The following is a 9130-nucleotide window of genomic DNA, read 5'->3' as shown; positions in this document are numbered from 1 at the left end:
TATCTCATAATGTATACACATATCTGCACACGAGTTGGAACCACCTCACGTGGTCTGACTGACAAGATTAGGTGTAAAATAATAATACGCTCTAATGCTATGATCACGTGAAGGCTGTGCGATAAATCGCGGGTCACCTACGAGTCGGACCCACTCAAAGTTGTCTATACGACAGGACTGTGCACCTAACTTGGATCCAAGATGAGCGTGTGGTGCGAGAGGTGAACATCACGTGAAACACTGTGCCCCTAACTCTGGGCAGGAGCACTAACACCGGGGTGCAGATTAATGAGCTCTAATATACATCTCAACATCATCATCATCATATCTCATAACCATTACCAGCATAATGTACTCACCTGTAGCTTACCTGGGCCTCCACAACACCATGCAACAATATGCATAATTATGATAAGGGAGTTTTAACGAAAAGCTCACGGTACTGTTCACTTTAACGAAAAACCACATTTTTACACTAAAAAGTCAAACCTGGTACTATTCACTTTACCCTTTATTTTATCCTTATCGTTAAAACTTAAAGTTTTCAAGCCCTTTTCATTAGTTTTCCTTTATGATAATGCATATACTAAAATATGAGGCATACATGGCATGGCATTTAAATCACATTTCTTTTAAATACGTTTTCTGGGAAAAACGTCAAGTAGATATATATATACTGAAAATAACTGCCCACTCACTGATATGTAGCTGGGTCGTAACCCCCGTGCCTAGCCTGGCTACGCTCGTCCTTCGAATAGGTCTTGTCTATAGGAGAAACAACTATATAAACGTCACTTTAATGCACATATACCAAACTATGTAATAACTTTTCATAAATAGCTCAAATTGGGTATATGAATATACCACAGTGACCTACACAATCTCAGGATCGTCCCTATATTTTTAAAATAATTTTTCACCACCCACTCATCGCCACGCACCAGCGAGTGCACGGCAAGACGCGCGGCCACGCGCAGGGTACTCTAACGAAAGCAGTAACGACAGTTAGGGAATATTTCGTTAAATCCTAACAGATTCCGTTAAACTTAACTGACGGCGTCAGAATATTCCGTCAGAATTGACGGAATATTCTGTCGTCTTCAACCTCAGACTTAGGCGACCGTCGCCGTCGCCGGAAAACTGGGAATTTTTCAAATCGCTATATCTCACTCATTTTTCTTCCATTTCCTACGAAATTTGCACCAAAATGAAGCTTACAACTTGAAGAACATTTCCTTACCAATTTGAAGCTCCAAAAGTTACGGGATCTCGTCGGAAAAATTCCATAAAATCCGGCCAAGCTTGAAACTCACGATCCCGACGTCTAATTTCACCCAACGAACCACTTCGAGCTTCCTTAGGACCTCCTAAAGCTTCTTATGTCCTTAAAATTCCCTAAAAATCAACATTTTACGTGAGCATGAATAGTACCTCAAATCGGGGTTCGGATTTCACGATTTTTTGAAGGAGTTCTTACCTGAAAATGGTACCATTCAAGTCGTATGGTTCTCACGAACACAATGGTGTGCTTCACACCTTCAATCTTCACACTTTCAATGGGTTTTAGGTGTAGTCCGTACAAGAGAGAAGAAAAGAGAGAGAGAGTGTGTGTCCGAGAGGGAGAGAGTACGGGAGGGTGAGAGAGAGAAAGTGGTACTTTTGTGTGTGTGTGGTTTAGAAACAACCAACCAATCACCACCCATTTTCTTTAGTTCCAATTGGTCCCAAAAACTTAGGAATTTAACATATTAGTCCACTTCTAATAGCATGTCACACACAACACATCTCAACGCTTAAGGGCATTTTAGTCTTTTCACATCAACGATAATTGTTTCTTGGGACGGGCTGTCACAGGCCACGCGCCACTGCAGACGGCGATTTTTGGCGAACGAAAACCACGAATTGACCAACTCCAAAATTCACCAAATTTTACAAACATGTAGAGTTCAATGAGAGAAACATTTTTCATACCTGGGCCGAAGTCCAATTTGACCAGGAAACACCTAAAAATGGCCTCGATCCGTTGAAAACCCTAAAGTAGGTGTTCTTCAATTCGTTGAATCTGCAGCTCCGCCACCCCCAAACTTGTTTGGGCTTTGTTCCTGGGTTCAGGAGATGTTTAATGGTGGTGGTGGTCGATAAAATACCCTTAAAAAATAGCCAATCGCCGCTGTGCACCCACGAAGCCCGTCGGTGCAAACTTCGCGAAACGGAGATCAAATCTCGTTGATTATTGGGTGGAAATGGATGAGGGATGGTTGTGGGCATTTACAAACATAGCAAGAGTGACAAATAATATATACCTGCTGCAAATACACCTACAAAGATTGATATCCCATCCGAATCAACTAGTATCATAGATAAAAGAACAAAAAATTCAAAAGATGAAGGAATTATACCTAGAGCGTGTTGATTACATGTGAGAAATAAAGTACAGAGAATAAGAAAGAAAAGAGAAGAACTCAAATATCTTCCATTATCATTATGCCATCTTATATAGGGCATCAAACATCTGAGTGGTCATCAAACACTTGTAGTTGGAAAGAAAGTCAAGTCTTAAGTAAGTTAAGATTTGGCATTGTCAAACATATGTCAATAGACTTACATATGTTCTAAGAGCAATGTGTGTTGCAAGTACACTTGTGGGATACATAATTCTATGGATATCATATTTATAGACCTACTAACAAAGGTTGTTTGTTGGGTAGTTCATTATAGTCCTCCAAATAGGATTTGCCTTAGAAAGAGCAAATGAACAAGAGATAGAACTCAAGGAATATGTCCTTGAGGTATAAGTTGTTCAACAAATTTAAAAACCCAGACCCTACACCACAAGCTCCAAGAAGATCAATAAGGATTTTAAAAAAAAAAATCTCAGTTGAATGGTTTGAATGTTATGACTAGTCATAGAGTTACACCTCCTTAATTTAAAGGAATTAAAGAGAAGATCCTTGGGACTACATTGAGCGTATGTTTGATTTACACTCAAGGAAATGGTAGTTAACAAACTCGAAGTATAGAAACCTATAAAACCAATTAGTATCTTAAGGTGACTACAATCGAAGAGATAGTTTAACTTTGAAGAAACCATCTTTGACGTAGTCTTGAGTTCAATTAATTGAGAGATTGCTTGCTACAACTACACAGTGATTCAACATTTGAATATAATATGGTTTTCCGAAACCATTATCAAGATTGTCTTGATGATTTATGTCTAAGACTAGGAATCAGAAGATGTATATGTTATAGAGATCCATCCACCATGAGTCTAAGCAAGCTAGTGGGAGCTATAAGCACCTAATGAGAAAACGTCAAATCATTTAATTTCTCATAAAGGTGTAAATAAATCTCTTGTTTACAAAAGAATAGTGGGAGTTATTCATATTCCTAAATTTGTACATATATATGGAAATAAAAATAAAATGCTACTTTAATAAAGTTAACTTTAAAACGTTATATTATGATAGGCTGTTTATGGGGGACATGCTCTATACACTACGGAAGAGAATCTATAAGATAGATTTCATAAGTTAATTGGCTTATCTCAATCCATATTAATAGACAAATGATAAACTTCAAATAGAAGAACAATTCCAGTGAGACTAGGAAGTTGATCTTCTTAAAGAGTGTGTACCCAAAGACTACCAAGGAAATGGAATGCGTAAATAGAATCCTTTATGCATTCGCAGAAAGGTGGTTTAGGTATTTTATATTGTATGAAAACACTGGTATGAGTTGTACTAAGAATGGTACAAGACAATATTAGTGCAAATCTAAGATCAAAACCATGTTAACTGTCAAGTGAGTCCTTAAGTGTTTGAGAAATACTAAAGGAATGATTCCTCAATAACAAGGAAAATTCAAGTAACAAAAGGAAGTGTAAAACTGATTTAGATTTTGAAACTAACATCATATCCAGCATTAGATATCTCTTTGTTACGAATAAAGAAATAGTTGAATGGAAACATTAAAAATAAAGACTCTAGTTTTTTCACAATCATTGCAAAATATATCGCCATTTAGAAGCTTACAACAAAGTTGTTTGGATGGGAAAGTCCATTAATGAACTCTCTATTTGGTTCCAACCAGAAAGCGCCATTAGTGCACCCACACTACAACATTAATGGGCCGTTAGCTTAAGCTAGGGAATCAAGGTCTCATCAAGTTCCAAACACAATTGAGAGACTAAACCATACAATTGAAATCATGTATATCAGTAACGTCATTAATCTCAAAGTTGCTTCTATGGATGACATATAAATATCCGTTGTCAAGGCCTATTACTCAACTATCTTTGAAATGACATCTGAAAAGGTATCCTCACTAAACACACGACTCATTGGCTTTAGTGCAAGCGGGAGATTGTTGGAAATGTGCCCTAAAACCAATGGAATGCATGCAGAGTGAGTCACAGAGAGAGAATTTGACATATGGGATCTGTAGATAGTTGTCATGCCAATGTTCTATTTGTGAGGTGAGTGATTTATATAATGTGTTCTAAAAATTCTTATTTTCAGATAACATAAAAACCATGAATTATCATGGGTTTTACTCTATTTTTAAATATCTTGTTATTTTCAAGTCAAGCATGTTAGCTTTTGGGAAATGTTTGAAGGAATATTTTGTGAAAACATGTTCATTTGAATAACATCTATAGCATGCATTTAACAATTAAAAGGCGGAATCATGCTTGCATGCATTAAAAAACAAAACATTAACCATGAAATTCAAAGCCTAGTAGATTGGTGAACCATTAATCAACTCAAAACAAAGTGAGTTGAGATTTATACCTTTGTAGATTCCTCTTTGCATAAGCAAAGGCTAATCACCCAAAGAGAGGGCCTTCATTCCTTGCATCTTAAATCTATGGATTTGGATGGATGAAAAGGTTTCTCCAAGTTCCCAAAATTGAGAACCTCTAAGTCTCTTCACCAAGGTTAGATTGGAGAAGAAATGAGTGACCTTGGAGTAGTGGGATTGCTAGATGCACCCTCCAAGGGGCCGGCCTCTTTAGAGAGAAATGGAGAGACATGTTCTCTCCAATTTTCTCCAAAACAAACCCTAAATGAATTTTGGCTATAAAGTCATATTTATACCTTTATTCATTTGAGTGGCAAACTTGTAAATAAGTCCAAGTTCACTACCCTTAACAATATGGCCGGCCTTAGGGTGTATTTGGGTTGTTTGGGCCTTTGTGAATATTTAGTCATTAAGTTGTCATACAACTTAAGTCAATGGGCTTGACGTTCGAAGCCCATTGGGCCTTAAGGTCCAAAAACTATCCCGAGGTATTTAACGAACTTATTCGTTTGATTAATTAACATATTAATTAATCCTTGCCATTAATAAATAATTAAACCATTGAATCATTCTTACTCATCTCCATTGTTTCTTCAATCTTCACCTTACACGGTGTACGATCCATTAGGTTCCTTTTAGCGAGGCAGTGGGCGATTAAAACTCTTTCCAATCGATTGTGAATTGAAACTTACTTTCAATTCTCCCTTTAGTGATTACACACGTTTAGGGCTTCCACAAACCATGAGTGACACCTAGCAGCATATCATGGTTACCCAAGCTAATCAGAAGAGGTGGAGAACCTATTCAGTTTAGGATTACAAATGCAATACGGTCTTTCTCTAATACAATACTCTTGACCACATTGTTTGGTTTGATAGTTTATATATTCATGTCTACTGTCCAATGTGATTCGTGTGCTTATATGATTACCTTGAATGTGATTTGGAACGCTTTCCTAAATCTCATTCATACTTTGGCCAAAGATTCTTAATCATATCATAGAGTATTCTCCCTCAAACGGTTTGAAGGTTAGAGATCTCTTGTTGCGCATTCATATGCCTATATGACTAGATAACTTGACTCCAACAATGCCGTGGACACTCCAATGGAATGCCGTTTGACATGATCAAAGATCAAGGACCTAACCATTAGACATCTATGATGCCTCAGGTCAAAGGACTACTTTGCATTATCCCAACCATGAGTTCTCATGTGACATGAATATGAGAACTCTTCGTTGATCGTGTTCAGTGAACTCATTCTCTATTGAGCACCTACGTACTTGTCTTGATGTCACACACACCAATGACTCGAGACTAGTCACTCTCCCTGAGAGAAGACACAGTACGTACTGATCTTAACGGATTGTCAATGCCCAATTGGCAATCCTATGATCAGGAACATTTAGGATGTGTCTACAAAAGAATTGTCTCATGAATCTAACTTCTTTAGATCGTATTCTCCCAATCACATATTCCTTGGACTTATTGTTTAAGCATATAACATTTATATGAGACGGCTTAAAACAATAATCTATGCCCTTGATATTAAACTAGATTAGTTTAACATGTGAAATGTCCGTAAAGTATCATCATATGATTGGTTTTAGGGCACATTTCCAACAATGTTTTGGTGTTCATATACACATTATATGTGGAATTGTTGAGATTGTTTATGGAGCATGAGAACTTTAGTATTTTGGTTATTCGAGGGATAAATATATGGCACAAGAGGACTTTAAGGCATAAATGCTAATTCAGGGATCACGTGGTAAGCTACATATTATGAAGAATGACCAACATGTGAAGGGATGATGTAATATGGCATATATGTGATGAAAACTTGTGTATAATTATACTTTGGTATATTGTGAGTAAAACAACACGCTTGATTGGCGTATTACATATTCTACTCACTGGGCGATGGTGATTGTTGCTCACCCCTCCCCCTTTTATTTTACAAATGAGTTATTTGGCAACAGAGTTGCCAGAGGGAACTGAGGTGGTGTTAGATGAGGATTCAAGGATTTATTTATTTCTCCAAAGTTTGTAAGATTTTGGAGTTTTTTTTTTTAATTTTTTTTTTAAGAGAAGTTTGTTTTGCCTTCAGTCTTTTTGTTTAGTTTAGTTTTTAGCTTGCGCACTGGGAGTAGAGTTATATTTTTCCATCGACCTCGGGTTCAGGACGTGACACTTAGCTAGTTTATTTAACGAGGCAACTTATCATTGATATATAGACATCCAAGGGGGAGTGTTGTGAAACATGAATAATGGTTGTCCTAATCTAATGTATGGTAGTAAACCATCATAAACAATTATATTAATGTAGAGAGGTTTTTTGATTACTACAAAGAATCTTAGGATGACCACTCATGTATTTGATGCCTCATATAAAGATGGCATAATGACAGTGAAAGATACTTGGGTTATTCTCTCTTTTCTTTTGTATTTTCTCTACTTTATCTCTTAGAGTAGGGGATTCTAAAAACATTTACTTTATAATTGCAATATTTCATGAGAAAAAAAACTGTAGGTTTTCGTTGTTTTGCACTATTGATTGATTTCCATTGGAAAACTCAAAAGGAATAGGAAAACTTGAAGATTGAAACCTTAACCTAAAGAGAGAGTGAGGGGGAGGGCAAGCATATGAAAGAGAATGTGGTCTGAAAAGGGAGGATGTGGTAGACAATTTCCTTCATCTTCAGTCTTGACAAAAAAGTATCTACCAAACAATCAACACCTTTGATTGAAGATCAAAGTCTCACGCGCCCACGAGGAGCGTGGGGGAGGAAGGGATGTTTGATGCCTAAGTCAGTAACTCTAAATAGAGCGAATCTTTAGGGTTTTTTGTACAACGAAAAGCTTACCAAAATTTGGTGGAGATGAGGGTATAAATGGAGGGAGGTGGCTGAATATGGGGATAGCGTTTTGCCCTACACATGGCGGCTTCCTATTAGCCAAGTTATGTCATCCATAGGGTAGTCATTCTTTATCTATAATACCTTTGAATTTTTCACATGAGTAGGGGAGCTGCGAGCAGTCGTAGTCAAGTACTTGAATTTCCAAGGATGCTGAGTTGCGCATGGGGACGCTTGAGAGCCCTGCCCATTTAATGAGGGTAATCTCGTCTTTCTTGAATAAAAGTTTACGTGTCACCTTGTGGATTTTTGGGATTATTTTTTGCTCCAAAAATGCCCTTACACCTGCTAGGTTGCTTGCAACAAAGGCAGTAAGTGTAGAAATCCCAAGTTGCTTAGGTAAGTAAAGAGTTGTTTTCTAATTTGATGCACATCTTCTACTTTGACTTGGAGATAAATTTTTCTAGGAAAGGGAATCAATTGCTACGAAAACCTATTTAAGTCTGCCTTAAGCAGGGAGTTAAATAATTTTGGAGAGAAATTTTTAAAATTATAAGAAAGAGAGAGAGTCAGAGAAAATTTATTCCCCCTCCCCTAGCCTTCTTCCTTGCTTGCCCTCGTAAAGAATCGTTTCTTGTTCCTTTTCTTCTTTTCCATGCCGCACCAAGGTAAGAAAAAAAATTTAATTCTTCTTCTTTTTAATTTTATGGAACTTCGAGCTTGAAAATTGGCTAGGCGTTAGCCGAGAATGGGGATAAAGTAACCATGAGGCAATTGTGCTATTGCTATTGCTGTAGGTTGGACGGCTTAGCAAAGAGCCGAGAAGTGGCATGGCACGATTGGTTGGGGCCAGGTGTCGGCTTGGCTTAGGCCAAAGGGCATTGGGGCGCAATGGGGGAAAGCTAGTGTAGGTTTGGCTTTCCGCCAATTGGTTGCTAGGCTTGGGCTTGTGCAGGAATGAGAGAGAATGAGGGAAGCACATGGGCACCAACCCCCTTCTGTTTTACTTGGGCTGTTAGCCCTTTTGGATTGAAAGGGAGAGAGATAACACCCTGGGCGCTGGGCTGCCTGGTGTGCTGGGCCTTCTAGTGGGTTGGGCCCCCTAACGTGTTGGGTTGCTCCATAGGGTAGCCAGTTGGTTGCGGCCTGGCGTGCTGCTCCACATATATATTTTTTTATTTCTTGGGCATGCATTAGATATCTTTTTCTCATATTTTTGTAGGAATTTCTGAACATGTCTCCTTCAAGCCACAAAGGTGAAGAATACCTTCTGCCATTGTATCATCAGGGAGGATCTTCTGGTAAGGTAGGTTACTTCAGGGCTGCTCACATCAAGATCACTTTCGACGAGCGGTTCAAAGACTTTCTGGAGGTGTACAAGCATGTGATTCCGTCTGAAGTTCGCATAAGACGTGCAAAAGAAGAGAGCAACCATAAACCATGCAGTGGGATTGCTAAGAGAGTCATCTGCTA

The sequence above is a fragment of the Malus domestica genome, chromosome 11, assembly GCF_042453785.1.
Source record: "Malus domestica chromosome 11, GDT2T_hap1".
Taxonomy (NCBI): Eukaryota; Viridiplantae; Streptophyta; class Magnoliopsida; order Rosales; family Rosaceae; genus Malus; species Malus domestica.
This window is presented reverse-complemented; position numbering follows the sequence as displayed.